Genomic DNA, 23,922 nt, shown 5'->3' on the forward strand with positions numbered 1-23,922 from the left:
CCCTCAACAAGCTCAGTCAATGAGTCGCCAGGGGGAGAAAGGTCCCGCAAGGCTTGACGGAATCTATCAGGGTCCATCAGCCTCTGCGGGCGAGCCCAAATCGGCTCGCCACCTAAGCAGGGTGGGGGTGGAACATCAATCCTGGCTTTCAGAGCATAGTGATCAGACCATGGCACCTTCATCGAAGGAGACATGATCACATCTATACCGGCGCCAAAGATCAAATCCAGCGTGTGGCCTGCTTGATGTGTGGGGCCCGAAACAAACTGGGAGAGCCCTAGTGTCGCCATGGAAGACACCAGGTCCAGAGCCTGTGAGGAGGGAGTGGCATCAGCGTGGAAGTTGAAGTCTCCCAATACCAATAGGTTAGGGAACTCCAAGGCCCAGCCGGCCACCGCCTCCAACAGGCCTGACAGGGTGGCTGCTGGTACGCTAGGTGGTTGGTACACCAGCCAGACAGCCAAGCTCTCCTCGGAGCCCCACACTAGGCCAACACATTCAATGCCGGGGATCAATGGCGATGGTAGAGCCCTGAAAGAACAATCTTCCCGGATTAATACTGCCACCCCTCCCCCCCGGCCCACAGTCCGTGACTGGTGGAGGACGGAGAAACCCGGGGGCGGCATCTCTCGTAAGGTAACAGTTACCCCTTCGTGCACCCAGGTCTCCATCACACAAGCCAGGTCAACCCCCTGCGAGGTAAAGAAATCTCGCAGGGTAGCGCTTTTGTTGCCTATAGACCTGGCATTGCACAACACCAGTGAAGGAGGTGAGTAATCCTTGCTCACCCTACCCTCGTCCCTCGGGATGGGGCGCAGATTGGAAGGGGTACGAGCATATCCGTATCTCAATCCCCTTCGCCTATAACATCTGCCCCCACCTCCATACCTCCCTCGCCCCTCCACGGTAGCAATCCCAAGCCTCATACTAACCTCCATTTACAAATTAGAAAACAAAACAACCAAAACAATTATGCCCAAACAAAACCAATCCCCACCCCACTTGATGTCCAACCCCAAAAACAAAACAAGACGGAACAAACAAAAATACATAGATAAAAACCACCATTCACGGTGGTACAACAAAGTAAACAATAAAAACACCTTAAAATATATATAAACATCTTCAACATTTGCTGCAGCAGCACCAGTGTCCTTAAAGCTATTACGGGGGTGAGCCTGGGCCCCGCCCCCTAGGCCGGATGGAGTGAGCCTGAGGAGGGAGAGGCCTTCTCCGACACTCCGATGCAGCAGCAGCGATGTCCCAGACCCCAATGAGGCCTCTTAAAGCTGTGGCGAAGGTGAGCCTGGGCCCCGCCCCCTAGGCCGGATGGAGTGAGCCTGAGGAGGGAGAGGCCTTCTCCGACACTCCGATGCAGCAGCAGCGATGTCCCAGACCCCAATGAGGCCTCTTAAAGCTGTGGCGAAGGTGAGCCTGGGCCCCGCCCCCTAGGCCGGATGGAGTGAGCCTGAGGAGGGAGAGGCCTTCTCCGACACTCACGATGCAGCAGCATAAGTCCCATTAAGGCTGTTAATAATCATGAAGCAGAATATCTCTTCCTGTAGAGGGAAATTGCATTCCGCCATCTGCTGGCGTAAGAATTTCATCTCTGTCAGATGCGCTTGTACATCTCCATCTGGCACTAGCCTTAGATTGGTCAGCTTTTCAAAATGCAGCAACGCTGAAGAACCAGCATCTCTTTGATGTATTCTACGCAGCTGTCAGAGCCGCTTCCAGGTCCCAGCTCACAGAGGACCACGCTAGCCGGCAGTATTGTACAAACTTCTTTATTGAGCTACAGTTTCCATTTTCAAGCCGCAGCGCGCAGCTCTACGTCTTAGAAGCTAGACCGGCGAAGCTCCGTCTGAGTCTCCGCCTCCTGTACACCAACTTAATACTCTAGCCTTACTCCACCTCTTCCGTCTTTCCTTTCTCCTCTGGGTCCCTCTACCCCCCGTGGTCTCTTCCTTCCTGGACTCTTCTGACGCTGACCCCCCCGACTCTTCTCCCTCCTTGCGGCGGGCTTTAGGACCTGGCTCCCTATCCGGGCTGCTTACTGTGCCGCCTTCCTGTGCATTTGAACTTGGCGCGCGCGCGCAGCCTTCAACCTTCCTCTTGACCGTTTCCTCGCTCCCCGATGGAGGTGTGGCCAATCCTAACTCCTGCCCTCCCGCTTGCGGCGAGCCGCCAGATCCCGATACCTGGGACCCCTCCCCCCTACTGCGCTCTGGTGGGGAAGCTGGTCCCGATTTCCAACTTCTGCTCCCTGAGTCCCCTCTGGTCCCTTCTACCTGGGGTGTCCCCCTAGGCGCCCCCCTTGCTCTGACCACTGGCGCCCCTTTCTGTGAATCTTCCGACTCACTGGAAAGACTCGGAGATCTCGGGCCGCTGTCATCGCTCATATTACCTCCGGATTCCTCCCCCTCGCTCTCTGTTTCCTCCCTTTCCTGTGCCTCTGCTCCTGAACCCCTGACAGCAGCGTTTGCCAAATCTCACGCGCGCATTGCAAATTCTGAATATGCACGAGTTGATCATCTGAGATACAGAGAATTATGGCCATCCTGGCTCTCACATTCTGTGAATTCCAACCTGGCGTTGGTGCAGCAGGGATGGGGTTTTCAATCACCCCAAAAATCCTCTGATTCTGAAGCAGGGCTTTCATCTTTACAGACCATGAGGAATAATTGTCATTAGTCAGTGGAGGTGGGTAAGGTAAGCCTCCTCCCTTCTTGGCATCCATTTTGAATCCAAGCCTCAGCTCTCACTCTCGAGCCTGTAAAATTCCAAGAGTCTATTGGCTGTTTACTGCCTCACTTGGCAGTTAAACACAGGCTGTTTTGAAAGTCCTTTCAAGAGCAGTGAGATATTAGACAAAACAAACGCTGTTTACCAGCCTCTCACAGTCCCAGCCCCTCTTCCGTTGTTGGCCGGTAACTTTCCACTTTACTGACGTTTCGTTGCTTAGCAACTGGACATTCCAGGCTTATCAAGACTCAGGTATGCGAAATATGTGGCTCTCTTTCAGTGCTGGTTTCATCCAAAAGCAGACACTCAGTGAACCGAAGAATGTCTCAATTCGCGTTCACTCTCACAGCCATAAAATTAGCATACCTTAGGGGTTCCGTTGCTCAGCAAAAACACCTCCTCCGGTGCTTCCATCCGCACGCTACCATATCTTCCTTATCTCCTTGCAGAGGATGAAGTACGCTCCATCAACCTCTCTTGTTGCTTTCATGGATCAAAACCATCCTCTGCTACCAGATGTTGGGAATCAAGCCTTTATTAGGAGAAACTGGCAACTCTCTAGGCACCCGGCTTGATCTCCTGATGACCTCCCTGTCTGCATTCCCCAGCAGGATACAGGCTAGGTCGTGATAGGCGATCCTTCTCAGCGTGAGAAGAACACCCCCCCTCTTTCCTGCCCCCCCCCCAGGCAGGGGAAAGAGATAGACAGAAACGTATTTACATGCCTTTATTTCTGTCTTTGCAGCGTTACAGAAAAACACGACTGCTCTCTTCAAACTCCAACAGCCGAGAGACAAACTCCACCTGTACTTCCTGTACAGCTCATATTACGCTCTCAGCTAATTCCGGTGCTCTCTGCACTGTTAATTGACTGTCCCTCTGTTTCCCACGGAACAGTCCCAACATTCCCATTATGTTTTGCTTTCAAGCAAGGATATGGCAGCAGGGGGATCTGACACTCTTCTAGATCAAATGCTACAACAATTTGCAATTTTGAATAAGAAGGTTGATGACCAAACAGCAAAAATCGACTTAGCCACATCCTCAATTACTAAACTATCTGAACAAGTGGCTAAGCATTCACAAGAAATTGGGAATTTAAAAGACGCAACATCTGACCGGAAATTGGCCGAGGCTGCAAACGAAAAAGCAAGTCAAGCAATTCAGAAAGTGGATGAATTGAAAGGAGAGGTAAGGCCGCTACATAAACACATCACCGACCAGCAGGCCTACCTGTCTATGGTGGAACTGAGAAACAGGGAAAATAATTTAAGATTACGCTCTATCCCAGAGATTGAGAAAGAGGATTTGACCGGCTTTTTGACAGCAGAATTCTCTAAATTCTGGGGTATAGAGGAAGATACAGACTTTAAAATAACAACTGCATTCAGATTGGGAAGAGTTGTCAAGAAAGACAGGCCTAGAGATTGCTTGATCATCTTAAGGACCAAGCAGGAGAGAGACAAACTACTTGACCTACTGTCAGGGAACTGCCATCAGAGCATCAGGTGGTGGAGGGACTCAGGCAGGATGAAAGAGACTCAACTGCTGAAGCAGGGACCAGCAGGGGGAGGAGTGGGTCTCTGAGGGAATGCGAGCAGGAGGGAGGGCTCAGGGAGGCTTCCAGCGAGGACAGTGGGGAGGTATCGGAGTCTCCCATAGGGAGACCCATACCTCGCAGGAAACTGTCACGCCGTGAGTCCAGGAGACGCGTTTCCGTTAAGGAACTTCTTTGCTGGAAACGCTTCCGCAGGCAGCCACTGTCGGACTCTACTAGTGACTAGAGCAGACATGTCTGAGGAGCTCCGTCACACACGGAGGTTTGTGGGGGCGCACAAACTCTGAGGGAGCACGTTTTCACGCACAAGCAGCTAATCAAACCCTCACAGCAGTCCGACAGTCTTTGTACGCTGCCTGTGCAAGAGAAGGCATCATGAGCGAACCAACCGGAACCGGAGGAGCAGGGGCTGGAGCTGGTCCAAGCTTGGAAGATAGATACCGAGCGTTGGAGGTTCAACTGGCCCTGCAGACGGCGAGGCTGGAGGAGAGAAGGGCTCAGGATGCAGACAAGAAGGGGAGAGCCACTCAATTCCCCAGAAAGGTACCAGGATTGGTGCAGAAATTTGGGGGGGACCCCAAGGACTACCATGCTTTTAGGACAGAGATGCAATATGCCCTTAATGTGCAGTTCGATGAGTTCCCTGATGAGGAATCGCGAGTTGCTTTTGTAATTGGGCATCTTGAGAAAGGGGCTAGAGACTGGGTTCGACCCCTAATGGCAACGCACAATGACATACTAAAGGACACAATGAAGTTCTTTCGTGCAATGGATATCATGTTTTCCAGCGATATTGAGGAAGGGGTGGTGCGCAGACAGCTAATGGCTTGTAAGCAGGGGAGTCGATCTGTCCGTGAATATTGGACTGAGTTTACCATGCTGATTCACAGACTGAGTTGGGATTTATCGGCGGCACCCGTTCAAATGCTATTTGAAGAAGGTCTTTCTTCGGGGGTGAAAGACGAGCTGGCACGGAGCCCCAGGGCGGAGTCTATGGATCAGCTGACCAAATCTGCGCTGACCATAGGAGCGCGGCAGGAGGCAAGAGCCTTGGAGAGGCGGGAAGGGAGAGGGGAACGTTGGAAGGAGTTCCGCATTCCAGACATTCCTGAGCCAGCTTTCCCGCCGGCAGAGCCGATGGAAATCGGAACAGCGCGCGCGCGCGCATTTTCAAAAACCAGCGAGGGAGCTAAGAAGGAGGGAAAGGGCCCCCGGAAATGCTATCTCTGCCAACAGCCAGGCCACTTTGCCAGAGTCTGCCCCCAGAGGAAGGAATGGCAAGGGATGGTGGGAGCTGTTGAGGGGGGAGAAGAAGGGGGAGCGGAGCAGGTAAAAGCCAACGCCTGGTTGCCACAATTGGGGCACTGCAGCCAGGCCAAAGAGCAGTGAAAGTGCCCGTGCCAGAAGCTCCTCGACCTGCTCTAGTGATTGAAGTGTCGCTAGAGCTGCAGAATGGGCACCCCCTAAAAATAAAGGCGCTATTGGACTCAGGCAGCTCCTGCAATTTTATGAGCAAGGAGTTTGCTGCTGAACACCAGATACAGACCATCCCTTTAAGCAACCCCCTGCAGGTGACCACGATTGATGGCAGGGAGTTGTTGGGAGGAGGAGTCCGCTTGCAGACTGTCCCGATGATAATGAGGGTGGCAAGGCACACAGAACTGATAGCGTTTAATGTGGCCACCCTGGGAGGCGCTCCCATTATTTTGGGAATGAGCTGGCTAGCTCTACATGATCCGCTGGTTGGCTGGCATCAAAGAGTGGTGTCCTTTGGTTCAGCACATTGCCTAGAACACTGCAAAGGGGAGAAGGGTTCAGTAGGGGCCCAAGCCACCCTAGCAGGGACTGAAGTAATGGGGAAGGTGAAGGTACCACCACAGTATGCAGATCTCAGCGATGTGTTCAGTGAGAAGGAAGCTAACCAACTACCACCTCATAGACCCTTTGATTGTCAGATCAATTTACTCCCTGGAGCACAGCTTCCCGTGGGCAAGTTGTATGCCATGTCAGACAGGGAAATGCAGGAGTTGCGAGGGTTCATTGACAAGAACCTGAAGAGAGGCTTCATCAGAGAGTCCAAAGCAGCAGGGGGGAGCCCAGTGTTCTTTGTGGACAAAAAAAATGCGGACAAGCCGAGACTTGTATGTGATTTTAGGCGGCTGAATGCAGTGACTGAACCGGTGGCGTTCCCTATGCCCAGAATTGATGATATTTTGACCATGGTGAGGAAGGGAAAGATTTTCACAAAGCTGGATCTAAGGGGGGCGTACAACCTGATACGCATAAGGAAAGGGGATGAATGGAAAACCACCATGTTTACCCCTTTGGGGGCGTTTGAATACCTCGTTATGCCATTTGGATTACAAGCAGGCTCCGCGTGTTTTCAATCTTTTATGAACCACGTGCTGGGCCCTTTGCTCTACAAGAATTGCGTTGCCTTTCTAGATGATGTGTTGGTGTATTCTGAGAATGAGGAGCAACATGTGAGAGACGTCAGAGAAGTGTTGAGCAGACTGCAAGCCAACAGGCTGTGGGTCAAACTGGAGAAGTGTCGGTTCCATACCAAGGAGGTGGAATTCCTGGGGTACCGCCTGTCAGACAAGGGATTGGCCATGGATCCCGGCAAGGTACAGGCAGTGCTGGAATGGAAAACACCCAAAACCAAGAAGGATGTGCAGAGGTTCCTAGGGTTTGGAAACTTTTATCGTAAGTTCATCCGCAACTTCGCCCATCTGACGGCGCCCATCACTGACTGTCTCAGCAGTAAGAAGAAGTTTGTATGGACGGCGGAGGCGGAGCGAGCGTTTGAGGAACTGAAAAGGGCCTTCGCCTCTGAAGAACAACTTCTGCATGTGGATTTACGAAAGAAGCTAAGGGTTGAAACAGACGCATCTGACAGAGCCATAGGGGCGGTGCTTCTTCTGCAGCCGGGGAAGGAGGAGTCGGAGTGGCGTCCGTGTGCCTTCTTCTCGCGGAAGCTGAACAAATCCGAGAGGAACTACACGGTGTACGACCGAGAACTGCTTGCTATTCATGAGGCGTTCCGGAGATGGAGGCATCTGCTAGTTGGTGCACAACATAAAGTGCAAGTGTGCACGGACCATAAAAATCTAGAGTACTGGAGAACGGCACGAGTGCTCAACCAAAGGCAGTTGAGATGGGCCCAAGAGTTCTCCAAATTTAACTTTGAGATTTGTTATGTGCCAGGCCCAGAGAATGTTAGGGCGGACGCTCTCTCACGCAAACCTGAATATTTGGAGGGGGAGGGAGCACCCGAAGAAACCCATATCATTCCAGAGGACCGCTGGGTGTGTGGGGCGACTTTGGTGGGGCAAAGGGAATTGGTAGAGGGTACGGTGCAGGATGCATACGCCCAGGGGAAACTCAGGGATCTCAGAGGGGAGGAAGACAAACCCGGTGGTTTTGAGGAGAGAAATGGGGCATTGTATTATAAGGGAGCGTTATATATACCTGAAGGGGAATTGAGGGAGAAAGTACTCAAGCAGCTGCACGATAGCCCCACAGCAGGGCACTTTGGGCAACACAAAACCATGTGGCTGGTTACCAGGGAATTTTGGTGGCCCAAGGTCAGGGAAGATGTGCGGGAGTATGTGAGAGGGTGTGAACAATGCCAAAGAGCCAAGGGGGAGAGGCAGGCGCCGGCTGGTTTATTAGAACCACTGCCCACACCTGAGAGACCGTGGGAAGCAGTGGCAATAGATTTCATGACTGATCTGCCAAGGTCTAGAGGGAAAACAGCCATCATGGTTGTAGTAGACCTGTTAACTAAAATGGCCCACTTCATAGCCTGCTCACATGCGGTTACAGCAGAAGAAACCGCCAAATTGTTTGTAGAGAATGTGTTTAGGTTGCATGGCGCCCCCTTGAGGGTGGTTTCAGACCGAGGGAAACAATTTACTTCCAGGTTCTGGAGGAAGCTCATGAGCTTACTGCATGTAGAGGTTAATTTCTCGACGGCCCGTCATCCTGAAACCAACGGGCAGGCGGAAAGAGCAAATGGGGTTCTCCAACAATATTTGAGGTGTTATGTTAATGACAGAGAGAATGATTGGGTGGAGAAGCTGGCGTTGGCAGAATTTGCCTACAACAATGCAGAGAACGTGTCCACGGGGATGAGCCCCTTTTTGGCTAATCACGGGTGCCATCCCAGAGCCTTCCCAGGGGGGGAGGGGGAGAACTGGAGCGTTCCAGCTGCAGAACAGTTCGTGGAAGAAATGGAAGCGATCCATCGCCAGCTCCAACTCAACTTAAACAGGGCTAAGGAGGAATATAAGAGGCAAGCAGACAAAAACAGAAGGGAAGGTGAAAGCATCAGGGTGGGGGACCAGGTGTGGCTGTCAACCCAAGGGTTGCCATTCAAAGGAGGTTGTAAGAAATTAAGACCCAAAAGGCTGGGTCCGTTTGAAGTCATACAGCAGGTCAATCCAGTGGCTTTCAGGCTCCGGTTACCGAACCACATGAAGCTGCACCCAGTTTTTCACAGGTCGTTGCTGTCACCGTATAGAGGAGACAGTGAGGGGAGGGTCACTAGGGGACCAGCAATGGAGGAGAAGGAACACAGCTACCATGTAGCGGAGATCCTCGATTCCAGGTGGAAGGGAGATCAAGTAGAGTATTTGGTGATGTGGGAAGGGGAACCGGAGTCGGAAAACACCTGGGTTAGGGCAGAGGATGTCAATGACGAGGTTTTAATAGAGACTTTTCATCAGAGGTTCCCACGTAAACCTCAGCCTGTAGCGAGGTTCCGAAGGGAATACTTTGCCACCACCGACGAGGAAGAGGAGTTGGAGGGGTTCCCAGATTCTGAAGAGGAGGAGGATTCAGCTGGCCAGGACGACGATCGATGGAGAGAATTGTTCGAGACGTCAGAAGATGAGGAAGATTCGTTTCGGGGTTTTAGCCCTTCACCTCCCAGGGGGGAGGAATTGGGAGGGGGTGAGGGGGGCCCTGGAGGGGAAGTGGATGTCAGGGAACTGCCATCAGAGCATCAGGTGGTGGAGGGACTCAGGCAGGATGAAAGAGACTCAACTGCTGAAGCAGGGACCAGCAGGGGGAGGAGTGGGTCTCTGAGGGAATGCGAGCAGGAGGGAGGGCTCAGGGAGGCTTCCAGCGAGGACAGTGGGGAGGTATCGGAGTCTCCCATAGGGAGACCCATACCTCGCAGGAAACTGTCACGCCGTGAGTCCAGGAGACGCGTTTCCGTTAAGGAACTTCTTTGCTGGAAACGCTTCCGCAGGCAGCCACTGTCGGACTCTACTAGTGACTAGAGCAGACATGTCTGAGGAGCTCCGTCACACACGGAGGTTTGTGGGGGCGCACAAACTCTGAGGGAGCACGTTTTCACGCACAAGCAGCTAATCAAACCCTCACACCTACATTTTAATAAAGCACTTGAGATCCAGGACAGAAGAGCACAAATCTACAAGGATATTCCTAAACAACTACTAGATCTCAGATCTAACTATACTGATCTAGCTGGACTTCTGAGAAGCAACGGAATACCTTACAGGTGGGAGTTTCCACAAGGCCTATCATTCAACTACACAGGAAAGAAGATTAAAATCAGGACGAAAGAGGACAGCCAGAAGTTTCTACACGACCACGGAGAAGACCTGCAGAAAGGAGTAGCTGCTCCTTGGCCACCACCTGACTCTGGAAAAGAGCCAGCACCCTCGGATTTGGACAAGAAAGAAGACGCCCCATAAAGAGCAACAACAGATTGTTACAGGATGTCTCTGCAGCTGTATAGTTGGAACATTAATGGTGCAAATTCCCCGGAAAAACGCAAAAGGATTTTTCATATTTTGAAGAAGGAACATTTGGATATAATCTGTCTGCAAGAAACTCATGTGACTAGGCTTCACAGGAAAGTGTTAATAAACAAAAGATTAGGCCAAGAATTTATCTCATCAGACAGAGTTAAAAAGAGAGGAGTGGTGATCTATGCAAAAGAGAATTTATCACCAAAATTTCTGTTTAAAGATGAACAAGGAAGAATCCTGGCAATTGAAATACAAATCCAAGGAGAAAAAGTTTTGATCTTAGGAATCTACGCACCAAATGAGGGGAAATCAGAATTCTACAAGAAGCTTCATGAGACATTACTGGACTATCTGGACTATTCTAACATCATCATGATGGGAGACATGAATGGGGTGGTCTCTACCTATATGGACAAGTCACAGAACCAGAATCTGACTAAAGATGGAAGACTACCAAAAACTTTTTTCGAACTAACTGACAATATGGATTTGATTGACCTATGGAGGACGAGAAACCCCCTAGGTAAAGAAGGAACTTTCTTCTCTGAGGCTCACCTGTCATGGACAAGAATTGACCAAATTTGGACAACTAGAGGGCTGGCACCAGACCACAAGAGTAGAAATCTGCCCAAAGACCTGCTCCGACCACAACACTCTGAAAATGGAAATGAGATTTACCACTGCCGACTCCTTCAGATGGAAAATGAATGACAACCTGCTAAGAGACCAAGAGATTGTAAAGAAGGCCCAAAAAGCTTTAAAGGACTACTTTGAAATTAACCTCAACACCTCGGTGGAAAAAAGAATAATCTGGGACGCAAGTAAAGCTGTTATGAGAGGGTTTCTGATACAACAAAACACGATCAAGAAAAAATTCTGGAATGGGAAAAAGGACAAGATATTAGAGAAGATAAGAGATGGAGAGAAAAAATTAAGATTGAATCCAAAATCAAAAGAGACTCTAAGAGAAATTAAATTCCATCAGTCACAATATACGAAATTGATTAACCAAGAAGTGGAATGGAAAATCAAACAAATGAAACAAAGATCTTTCGAATCTGCGAATAAATGTGGGAAACTGCTAGCTTGGCAGTTGAAAAAGAGACAAAAACTAAATTATGTCACCAATTTAGAAGTTGAAGGAAAAAGTATTCAGAAACCGGGAGAAATTAGAAAGTGCTTCCAGAAATATTTTAAAAAACTGTACACCCAAGGGCCCGAGGAACTGACTGAGATAGAACAATTCTTGAAAGACAATGGCCTACCAGAACTATCTCAAGAGAAGAGATCAATCTTGAATTGTAAAATAACACAACAGGAAATTGAGGTTGCCATCCAGAATATGCAGCTAGGCAAATCTCCAGGCCCTGATGGACTTACCTCCAAGTACTACAGGATGTTAAAGGACTACTTGATACAACCATTACTGGAGGTTTGTAACCAGATTATGGGGGGAGGGAGGGCACCAGAAACGTGGAAAGAAGCATTCATCACATTGATACCCAAAGTGGAAACTGAAAAGACTCAACTTAAGAACTACCGTCCCATCTCACTCCTAAACGTGGATTACAAAATATTTGCAGATATTCTGGCAAACAGATTTTAAAAAGTATTAAATGAAGTAATTCATAAGGACCAAGCAGGTTTTCTCCCAGGTAGACATTTGTTTGATAACACTAGGAATATTATCGATATTCTGGAACTTTTACAAACAAATATTAACACTAAAGCAGTGTTAATTTTTATTGATGCGGAGAAGGCCTTTGACAATATTTCTTGGAAATTTATGAAGAAAAACTTGGAAGGGATGGGAGTGGGAAGGGGGTTTGAGAACGGAATAGAAGCAATCTATTCTGAACAAAAAGCTAAGTTGATAGTGAACAATGTGGTGACAGAAGAACTTCAGATTGAAAAAGGAACACGTCAGGGGTGCCCCCTTTCCCCTTTATTGTTTATTTCAGTCCTGGAGGTCTTGCTGAATATGATAAGGAAGGATCGGCAGGTACAAGGAATACGGGTCGGAGTGAAACAATATAAACTGAAAGCATTTGCAGATGACTTGGTTTTAACATTACAGGAGCCAGAATCTAGTACAAAAAGAGTTTTGGAATTGATCCAGAAATTTGGTCGGGTGGCGGGCTTTAAGTTGAACAAACAAAAAACTAAGGTGTTAGGGAAAAACTTGACAACCATTGAAACAGAGGGGTTTCAGAAGGAAACAGAACTAAATATTGTTAAAAAAGTGAAATACCTGGGGGTCAATCTCTCTTCCAAGAACTTGAATTTATTCAAAGATAATTATGAGAAATGTTGGTCAGAAGTTAAAAAAGATCTAGAAATTTGGTCAAGATTGAAATTATCCTTGTTAGGCCGAATTGCAGCTATAAAAATGAACGTTTTGCCAAAAATGTTGTTTTTGTTTCAAGCCTTGCAGATTGTGGACAGAGTGGAATGTTTTGGAAAGTGGCAGAGGGATATTTCTAAATTTGTTTGGCAGGGCAAAAAGCCCCGAATAAAGTTTAAAATATTAACTGATGCAAAGGAGAGAGGGGGGGTTTGCCCTGCCAGACTTAAGGTTATATTATGAAGCTGCGGCCTTCTGCTGGTTGAAAGATTGGATTTTGTTAGAAAACACTGATGTCCTAGATCTGGAAGGCTTTAATAATTCGCTAGGTTGGCATGCGTATTTGTGGTATGACAAGGCAAAAACATATGGAATGTTTAAAAACCATATTGTCAGAAAAGCAATATTTATGGTCTGGAAAAAATACAAAGACTTGTTAGAAAGCAAAACTCCGAGGTGGGTATCACCAATAGAGGCCAAGGCTCGGAAAAAACCTAATATGGAGGCCGGTTGGCCGAAATATTGGGAAATAATAGAAAACATTGGAGACAACTGGAGGTTGCAGAGCTTTGAAAAATTAAAGGGTAAAGTGCAAGACTGGCTTCATTATGCCCAAATTAATGAGGTTTTTAAGCTAGATAAAAAAACAGGATTCCAGGTGGAAAAATCGAAACTTGAGACAGAATTGTTAGAACCAAAGACCAAGCTATTATCGAGAATGTATAACTTGCTACTTAAATGGAACACTCAGGATGAGACAGTTAAATCAGCCATGATAAAATGGGCTCAGGACATTGGTTACAACATCATGTCTGAGGACTGGGAAAGGTTATGGACCACCGGTATGAAGTTTACGGCATGTAATGCCTTGAAAGAAAACATTATGAAAATGGTATACAGGTGGTACATGACCCCAGTCAAGCTTGCTAAGATTTACCATCTGTCCGATAATAAATGTTGGAAATGTAAGGAGGCTGAAGGGACGTTCTTTCATCTCTGGTGGACTTGCCCAAGAGTGAAGGCCTTCTGGGAAATGATTTACAACGAGTTAAAAAAGGTGTTTAAATACACCTTTCCTAAGAAACCAGAGGCATTCCTCCTGGGCATTGTCGGCCAGAAGGTGTTAAAGAAGGATAGAACTTTTTTCATGTATGCCACTACAGCAGCAAGGATCCTTATCGCCAAATATTGGAAGACTCAACATTTGCCCACACTGGAGGACTGGCAGACGCAATTGATGAACTACATGGAACTAGCTGAGATGACTGCCAGGATCCGAGATTTGGGAGAAGAAGCGATGGAAGAGGACTGGAAAAAATTTAAGGACTATTTGCAAAAGTATTATAAGTTATATGAACTGTGAGGTGCCGTATGATTTGGAAGGTCAGCCCCAGCAATGAGAGTGGATTATATAAGAAATTGGATAATATTCATGAAAGAATCAAAGTTTAAATGGGTAAAAACGACAATATGCTATATTTTTAGAGTAAATGGAAAATAAGGGATTTAAACTTAAAATTGCAATTGAAAGTACAAAGAAACACAAGAAACAAGGGTATAACTTGCTGATAATTTTTATTGTTAAGAATGCACCGGGCGGGAGATGCGGGGAAGTCCGTTGGAAATTTGAAATAAGTTGTTGAAATGGTTTGAATTTTCTGTTCTTTTTTCTTTCTATTTTCTATGTTCTTTCTTTTTTCTGTTGTAAAAAAAGTAATAAAAATTATTATAAAAAAAAAAGGAACAGTCCCAACATTCCCATTATGTTTTGCTTTCAAGCTACCAGCTCGCGGCCGCATTGCTTCTATATTGTAACAGATACATCATATCCTACAGGAGCACAGGAGGAGGCAGGAATGATGGATGTAAAATCTGACAGGTGAGAAACATTGAGGCTTAAAGAGAAGGAGCAATCTGCCATGCAGGGTTTGTTTGTTTTTTAAGTTGCTGTTTTACTTGCTAATGTTAGGAGTAAAAAAAACCCACTTATTGATCTATTAGTAGATCCCAAGCTTCCATTGATGTTTCTCAAACGAAAGGGAAAAGCATTCCCCATGTATTTGCTACAATACTCTGCTCCTCCTTGTAGATGACAAGCCTTGCATATTCTCTCTCTCTTTCTCTCTCTAAATTTGAGAATTCTATTTGTTCTTAAGCTGAATCATTTGTAAACTGTTGTGATTTTGAGGATGTTGGAGGAAGAGGCACTATCCTCCTTGCTTTGACTGAAAATCCCCCCCACTTTTAAAAATCATGGCATTGTCCTCCAATCTCCTCTTCTAGCAGCCTTTCCAACTAAGTTCATCACCTGTGGAGTTAAGAGTGCAGTGCTATTAATCTCTTCCATGACATCTTCCCTTGCAATTCACTGTCATTTACTGTTAATTCCATAGGTACCCTCCAGACTACTTCCTAGATTATGACTCTAAAGCAACATGACCCTCTTGTTTTCCCTTATGCTGTTTTTGGTGGCTCTCCTTTCTGTCCGTTCATCAGCCACATGCTCAACATCTTATGGTCCCTTGGCATCAGGAAGATGAGACTTCCAGCGTGATTGACCAGAATGCTGCAACATGATTGCTGGCAGGAGTGAGACCTTGTCAGCATATAACACCTGTGCTCAAAGATCTGCACTGGCTGCTGATTTGCTACCAGGCCAGGTTCAAGGTGTTACTATTGATATATATAGCACATGGAAGAACCCTTTGCCTAGAGGATTGCCCTCTGTAAAGTAGGACACTTAGACACCCTAATGGTAAAAAGTGTTTTTCAACCCAGTTGACTTGGTGGAACACCAATCAGGAAAACTATATTTCCCCCAGTTCCTTGAATGCCCCTTTATCCAGAGCAGCCCCACTCGGTCAAGGCCAATAGCTGGAAAGCAATAGGGATCACACACTCACATGGAATGAATGGAGGGATGGATGGGCGTCACAGACACTTTTAAACTACACTTTGATATCACCCCAGACAATCTCCCACATCAAACAGCCCACTTAGGTAAGGTCTCTGTACATAGCTGGTTTTCCTGTCTGGTTCTTGACACCCCCTACTCAGAAATATTTTTTTTATCAAAGAGTGAATAAACTTTTACAGCCTATGGACAACACTCCCATGCAGTCAACCTTCCAGGGCCTGCAAACCAGTGGGGCTGGGACAAACAGTGAGTGTGGCTGATAAAAAAAGAGGGTGAGGCCACCTGTCTCTTTTTCATATGCTTCTCTCTGTAGTGCCAGATCTAGGGCAGTGCAGGCTGTTCCCCTGCTCAGGGTGCTGAGCCAAGGGGGCATAAAATAATAATAATAGTAATAATAATATTGGTAGTAGCAATAATAATAGTAGTAATAATAATAATAATAATAATAATAATAATAATAATAATAATAATAATAATAATTATACTTATATTCATGTGGGTACCTACTGAGAAACCCCATTAAAAAGCAACTGTACCAAAAGGAATTACTGTGGAAATAAAATATATTGGGGGAAGTGCCAAATTTTGTCCTCACTTAGAAAACCGTATTACCAAAGTCTACCCCTGCTCTCTGTCATTCATACACAAATCCACATGCATGCAGGTAAAAGGTAAATGTAAGGTAAAGGACCTTACATACATAGTCAAAGGCGTCTATGCGGTGTGGCGCTCATCTCACTTCAGGCTGAAGGAGCAGACAGCTTTCTGGGTCATGTGGCCAGCATTCTGGTGCACCGGGACACTGTGATAGAAGCCAGAGTGCATGGAAACGCCGTTTACCTTCCCCCTGGAGCAGTACCTATTTATCCACTTGCACAGGTATGCTTTCAAGCTGCGAGATTGGCAGAAGCTGGAACAGAGCAACAGGAGCTCACCCTGTCTCAGGGATTCGAACCACCAACCTTCTGCTCAGCAAGCCCAAGAGACTCAGTGGTTTAAGACCACAGCTCCACACATAATGCTCCCACACATCCATTTTCATGCATAACACACCTGCTCATTCACTCACACTCATTCTTTTTCATTCCCTCTCTTTCATGTTCAGGGATTGACCAACAAGCCTTCTTTGCACAAGGTGAGAAAGAAACATTTTCATCACAAAATTGCACAGATGCCACTCCAGCCCCATCTTGACCATCATAGTATCTCTCATCTTTCAACTTACATGCCCGCTTTCTGTCTTGCACCATGCGGAATGAAACTGGTCTCCATATCCCTAGACGGGAAATGCTTGGGTCCACATAGTAGCAGGGCCCAGGACTCTCCGTGATCGAGATCACTTGCAAAGGAAAGAAGAATTGTCTGCATGAGGCATGGTGTGGATTCTGAGCTATTTAGCTTGGTTGCAATGACTGACTTCCTATCCGATATCAATTAAAGGCACCCACTAGCTAGATAGCAGTGAATATGTTAAGCTCCGCCCCCCTGCACCTCCATTCCTGTTATCCTTCAACATGGCTTAAGTGTAGATCATCCTCTTCCCACTAAGGTCCACAGCTGTACAACTGAGAACCCTGATTTTTGTGCAACCATAATAATCAGCAGTATAAGACCCTCCAGCCCTTGCTGGACTACAACTCCTATCATTCTTGACCATGCTGACTGGGGCTGATGGGAGTTGTAGTCAAGAAACAACTACATTAGCCCCCTACATGCAGTGCCATTGATCCAGTTGGAATGGAAACTTTGGAAAGCCACCCAGCTCTTGATCATGGATCACCCAGGTCCCATCAACTGTGGCCCCGATAATTAGAGAGTCCCAAAAACACAGGTTGTCAATCTCTGTTCAAATGTTTTGCCAGCAAATTTAACAGTTGTTTAGCCAGCTTCACCCTGTGGGTCAGTTAATGCTGTTGGGAAAACCCAAATAACACAGAACCTAACTTGTCAGCATCTTACATCTTTCACTGGATTTCACACTGTCAGAGCTGCTTCAAGATCCTAGCTCACAGAGGATCACGCTAGCCAGCGGTCATTAAGTAAAAGTCTTTATTGAATTACAGTTTCCATTCTCACGCTGCTGTCTGCAACTCTACGTCTACTAGCTAGATCGGCGAGGCTCCGTCTGAGTCTCCGCCCCGTGCGCACCAACTTAATATCCTAGCCTTGCTCCACCTTTTCCTCCTGACTGTCCTCCTCTGGGTCCCTCTACCCCCCGGGGCTTCTTCCTTCCGGGATTCTTCTGACGCTGACCCAGACCCTTCTGCCTCCTTGCGCCGGGCTTTAGGACCCGGTTCCCTTTCGGGGCTGCTCACTGCGCCGCCTTCCTCTGCATTTGAACTTGGCGCGCGCGCCCAACCTTCCACTTTCCTCTTAACCGTTTCTTCGCTCCCCGATGGAGGTGTGGCCACTCCTGACTCCTGCCCTCCCTCCTGTGGTGAGCTGCCAGCGCTTCCCTCCTGGCTCCTTTCCTCTTCCCTGCTTCCTGGCGGTGACGCTGGTCCCGATTTCCAGCTGCTCCCCCCTGAGTCTCCTCTGGCTCTATCTTCCTGGGGTGCCTCCCTAGACGCCCCCCTTGCCCTGGCCACTGGTGCTCCTTTCTGTGAATCCTCTGATTCACTGGAAAGACTGGGAGATCTCGGGTCGTCGTCATCACTCATCCTTTCCTCTGTCTCCTCCCCTTCGCTCTCTGTTTCCTCCCTTGCCCGTGCCTCTGCACCTAAACCCCTGACACACACGCATTGTGTAGGCTGGCTCAGCATACTTGGTGAAGTCATGGTCCTTAATGCCAGTGAGAGGCTACCTACCATACTTCCCAGGTCCTGGCCCTGCAAGAGAACCACAAGGGGGGGAGGAATAAAATAATGGGAAGACAACCCGGAACCATTAGCATTTGCAGATTATGAGCTGCCACACTGGGTAAAAGGGCAAAATGGAATAATATATTGTGTTGAATAATATATTGAATAATATATTGGGTTTTGGAGCTACAGCTCTCTAGGTGTTGTTGTTGTTGTTTAGTAGTTTAGTCGTGTCCGACTCTTCGTGACCCCATGGACCAGAGCATGCTGGGCACTCCTGTCTTCCACTGCCTCCCGCAGTTTGATCAGACTCATGTTTGTAGCTTCGAGAACACTGTCCAACCATCTCATCCTCCGTCGTCCCCTTCTCCTTGTGCCCTCCATCTTTCCCAACATCAGGGTCTTTTCCAGGGAGTCTTCTCATGAGGTGGCCAAAGTATTGGAGCCTCAGCTTCACAATCTGTCCTTCCAGTGAGCACTCAGGGCTAATTTCCTTAAGAATGGATGTGTTTGATCTCCAGGTGTTGCTGCACTGCAACTCCCATCATCTCTGACCATTGAACCAGACTGGCTGGGGCTGATGGAAGTCCCACAACATACTTTTCTTCTCCCTCTGGTAAAATCTCGCTAGCCTTGGGCCAGGATATTTGCATTGCAATAGGAAGTGAGCATTACAAGGCACCTGAATTCTTCTGTGGCTCGGACTATAATTCAAGCCAGAGAAGATTTCCCATTTTACTCAACCACCTATGCTCTGCCTGTACTTTCCCAACCCCGTTCCTTCATCCCCTTTAAACAAGCGTTACCCTGGTAGGACAACAGCAGTGGTGACATACCAGCCACAGGAAAAGGAAAACAAAAGAAAAAAAAATATTATTAGCCTGACTCCCTCCTTTGGCAATCTTCACAGAACTCTAGCCCAATGGTTGCCATCAATTTGATTTGAATAAATTTTATAATGAAATGATTTTAGAATGTTGTATTATTTTATTGTTGTTAGCTGCCCTGAGCCCAGCTTCGGCTGGGGAGGGCGGGATATAAATAAAATTTATTATTTATTATTATTTATTAACAAGGAAATATGCACTGTCTCGCATGCTAGCAGTACTCTTGGAAGAAAGTTCTGATGGTGACTGAGAAATGTAGATCAGTTTCCTTCTTTGGTTTCCACAAGAACAAAAAAGGAACCCTGATGGATCAAGCCAGCCAGCCACCGAGTCCAGCATCCTGTTCTCACAGGGGCTAACCAGATGCCAGAGGGTCTTTCAACAATGCTGTTGAACACATCCAGACTGGCAAAGATATGGGTACCTCTGTATTCCTGATCTCCTTCTCTCTCTTGCCCCATCTATTCCCACAGCTCACCTTTATACTTGGCACTGATGGACGCATACTGCTTCTTGATGGCCGGCACTCTGGCTGGATGCTTAGAGATACCAGAAAGACAACTAACAGGCTGAGCTGCACCTTTGGCTCTGGAAGTCGGCATTGGAGTGTGCCCACTGCAGTGGGGAGTCGTATGTGTCACCAGTGCTCTGGGGAATGAAAGTAAATGAATGAATGCAAGTCCAACCTGCAATAAAATGTTGCACCATGGAGTGTTGCAGCTCAGGGTTCCAGCTACTCCGTTCTACCCCACCCCAAACAGTATTCAATTTCCACTAAGTATGCTAAGTTCACATTGGGCTATTTGGGGAGGGGGGAGTGTTCTCCTCTGAGGGATCTTATCCTATCCTATCCTATCCTATCCTATCCTATCCTATCCTATCCTATCTTCAAACCTTGCCGTTTTCTCCAGGCTTGCTGAGCCCTCCGTCTTGCACAGATGGTGCTGTTTTGGCCACATAAGGACCATAAGTGCTAAAAGAATGGAGATTGCTGCTTGTTTATGTGATTTAACGGCGTGTACCTAGGCCAGGGTAGCCAACATCCCAAGAGCTTGTTGGACTCCAACTCCCATCAGCCCCAGTCACCATGGGATGATGGGAGTTTTAGTCCAACAACAGACAGAGAAGAGCCCCTTTGCAGCCCCTGCACTGTAAGGGCTAAGGGAATGAGGGTGAATCCAGAGGTCTGTGTGCCTTTGTTTATTTAAACCAGGAATGGGAGCAGAATGAAGGGAGCACCACCTCCAGAGCATGAGACCAGGCCTGATCCCTCACCCTGAGCACTTTGGAGGGGGTGGGGAATAAAACTTAAATACAGGGCACAAAAACAATGCCTTTTGTCATCTCCTTGTAGTGGCATGGTCTGTGGGGCAGCATTTGGAGAATACAAACAATTTCTTCTGTGTCTTTCTAATTCTCTGGAGTTTCTAAGAGAGGTGGCAACTGGCCTTTGCATTGCTATGCTCCCTAACCCTAATCATGCTAATACACAGTAAACAAAGGTCTTAGGATTTCAGTTACCAATCAAAGTAGCAATTGGTTGTGTCAGTCACCCATACCGCTGATGCTGCTTCTCTGGATGGAATGGAAATCTGGATGTAGATTTCAATAAGGAGTGGGGATGTTACTCAGCTTTCCAATTCCTCCTCTACCCCCTCCTTTTTGGAACATAAACAATGCCTCATGTCGCAATTCGCTCCCAGGTTGCCCAGGCGATGCTGATGCAAGTGTGGAACCAGACTTGTTTATTTCCATATTACCATGGTTCTGGCAGAATACTCTCCCTCTCCCTCCCTCCCTCCCTCTCTCTCTCTCTCTCTCTCTCTCTCTCTCTCTCTCTCTCTCTCTTTGTGTGCTGCTAATACAAGTCCTCCTTCCTTGCAAGTTACCAGCCCGGGGGGGGGGGGGAGAGCCACAAGCCCAAAATACCACATTTTGTTTCATAAGACCCATGGGCATAGCTAAGGGGGGGGGGGACAGAGGGCAGCTGCTCCCTATCAAATAAAACAATAGAAATACTTAACTGACCAATCATGTCATTTCTGCCCCGCTAACAAAAGTCCTCGCTATGCCCATGCTAAGACCATGTTCCCCATTCCTTTGCCTTCATATGATATAGTATTCATTGATTTTTTTGGTTCCATTTTTTCGTTTTATTTGCAGCATTTGTATTCTAACCTTTCCCCATTCCCAGGAGCTCAGAGAGGGGTGTTTGCACAGGCTGCCTGGGCAACAATGACCACATCCCAGTTAAAATGAAACAAAAAGTCCAGAAAGCATAAAAAAATGAACCTCAAAGCAAAAGAGAATGTTTCTCAATATGAACAGAGGGATGGAGAGGAAATTCAGTTCCCTTAACATGAAACTGACCCAATTCACCCTTCCTTAAACAAGAGGCACACTGAAACGCAGCTTTCTTTTGAAATTTGCACTTCTTGGAATTTTGCCACATGGTTCTCCAACAAAAAACAATGTGGACATACTGTCAGGGAACTGACATCGGAGCAGAGGGGAGAGGCGAGGCTCCCGGACTCTGCAGGAGAGGGGACAAGTAAGGGAAGAGAGAGAACGTCATCTGGGGAAGGAAGTCCAGGTGACACCAGGAAGAAGGGAGAGGCAGAGAGCAGCTCGGACGTGAGGCTCCGAGACTCTTCCAGTGAAGTCAGTGAGGAGGGTGGAGGACCACCACTCGGCACGCCCACTCTGCGCAGAAGGCTTCCGCGCAGAGAGGCGAGGCGAAGGTTGTCTGTTAAGGAATTCTTTTTTAAAAAAAAAAATAAAATATTTATTGCAATTTTTAAAATAACGAACAAACCACCAAACATATAAAATACCATCACCATACAGACAGAAAAAGTCAAAGCAAAGTTAAGAAATAAACAAAGAATAAAAGAAGAATACATATAAAACACAGTTGTTCATAAGTCATATTTTCATAATCTTTGGACTTCCTCGCATCACCCTTCCCTGCGTTCTCAGTCACATAGTTATAGACAGCAATTTATTACCTTATTTCAATTCTTATTTTGTAAATCTCGGATATTATGTCCCAACTTTTAAATAACTTTATCGTAAATTAAACTGCTTGATTTAAACATAATATTGCTTCAAATTTCATCATTTCCTTAAACCTCACTTATTCTCATATATTTTACAACAAAGTTTCTACTGCCGTGTTACTTTCAATCGTGCATTCTCCTAACATTCATACAGTTTGTAGTGTTTTTGTAAATAGTCTTTAAATTTTTTCCAATCCTCTTCCACCGTCTCTTCTCCCAGGTCTCGGATTCTGCCAGTCATTTCAGCCAGTTCCATGTAGTCTATCAGTTGCGTCTGCCATTCTTCCAGTGTGGGTAAATCTTGGGTCTTCCGGTGCTTTGCAATGAGTATTCTTGCTGCTGTTGTTGCATACATAAAAAAGGTTCTATCTTTCTTTAACACCCCTTGGCCGACAATGCCCAAAAGGAAGGCCTCTGGTTTCTTAAGGAAGGTATACTTAAATACCTTTTTTAACTCATTATAGATCATTTCCCAGAAAGCCTTTACTTCCGGTCGGCGCCAGCGTTAATGGCGGTCCTCTTTCCGAGCTCCGGAGGAGGACTGCTCCACGAGTTCGGGTCTGACCCGCTACGGCAAGTGGGGGACCCCTAAAATCACAGGCGCGGATGCCTGTGAACAAGGAGACTCGGTGGGCACCAGAAGCGCCCCCCTTTACTGCCTTTTTAAAGGCTCCGGAACGGCATCGGGAGAGCGCGGTGCTGAGAGTCGCTACCCAGCCCGCAGAGTGAAGCCGCGTCGCCATTGACGGAGAGCGCCGATTCCTTCCTGCAAATTGAATTCGGATTGAATGACTATCGGGAACTTTTAAATTTAAATTGGAAATTTGGCCGGAAACGGGGGAGGTTAAAATCAAGGAAGTCTGCCTTCCCCCGACTGCATGACAGATGAAGCAACGAAAAACAAAGAGCTGCATCTGAAGGGAAATAACAATAGGACTATTTAAGTCTGGCATTTGGATATAAATCTCCTCTCTAGCAGGCAGGGGCAGAGGGGAGGGAAAGTAACCTCATTAACCTGCATGATTTTTGAAAGAGAAAAACTTTCCGCTGCCTCAATCCCCTGAGACGGACTGTCAAAATAAGATACCAGGACAGTGAAAAGATTTTAGAAACTTGTTACAAGGCTACATAGTTGAGGACTTAACTGATACAAAGTTTTGGGGTTTTGCTGCTACAATATACCAGACTGGACTGTGTTGACAGAGAAACTACATAGAAAAAGTGTTGCAGCATTTATATTGAAGTTTCCTGGTTTCTTTGTTCTATATTCTTTGTTTCCTTCACTTGGACATTATGTTTTGCCCCCTCTAGAGGGCTGAGAAGTAACAGTTGCAGAATAACAGATTAAGACAGTGGGATTTTCCATTTGGAAATTGTTCCTGTGAGAACGTCCTTGGGACATGAGTGGCCCAGCAGAGGAGATAACTACGAGAGCTAAAGCAAAACAGCAGCAACAGCAACAGAAGAAAAGAGGCTCAATATCAAGTTTAACACCGACAGGTGCAGCTGGGCAGGAAAAAGTGACGGCTGTCTCCATGGAGTCAATGACACAGGCGTTACTCAAGATAAATCAATCCCTGGAAGCTTTGACACAGCAGAGTACAGAAAATTCACAAAAACTAACAGAATTAACAGCAAGGCTGGATTTGAATACGAAAAGTGTGATATCCAACACAGAATCTATAAATAAACTGATTGAAGAAAACTCGGCAACACGTAAAATCGCAGAGGATGCCAGAAAGATTGCTGAGGAGACACAGGAAAAATTAGAACCGTTTTCTAAAAAAGTGTATGAACATGATGCGGCCTTGTCTTTGATGGAATTACA

At 46.9% G+C, this 23,922-nt stretch overlaps 1 pseudogene across 1 annotated transcript in view; it reads right to left on the reverse strand.

Moving 5' to 3' along the window:
• The window catches only part of LOC308579548 (protein CIMAP1C-like), a 30,728-nt pseudogene extending 11,154 nt beyond the window's left edge, over positions 1-19,574 (reverse strand). Inside the window, exons 1-4 of the transcript in view lie at positions 19,514-19,574; positions 18,090-18,175; positions 17,307-17,319; positions 16,586-16,686 (exon numbers count right to left, since the gene is read on the reverse strand). The product of the transcript in view is annotated as a protein CIMAP1C-like (transcript). The remainder of the gene's footprint in view (positions 1-16,585; positions 16,687-17,306; positions 17,320-18,089; positions 18,176-19,513) is intronic.
• Positions 19,575-23,922: the final 4,348 nt, after the last annotated feature.

Source organism: Podarcis bocagei (assembly GCF_964188305.1).
Source record: "Podarcis bocagei genome assembly, contig: HAP1_SCAFFOLD_171, whole genome shotgun sequence".
NCBI classification, from domain to species: domain Eukaryota; kingdom Metazoa; phylum Chordata; class Lepidosauria; order Squamata; family Lacertidae; genus Podarcis; species Podarcis bocagei.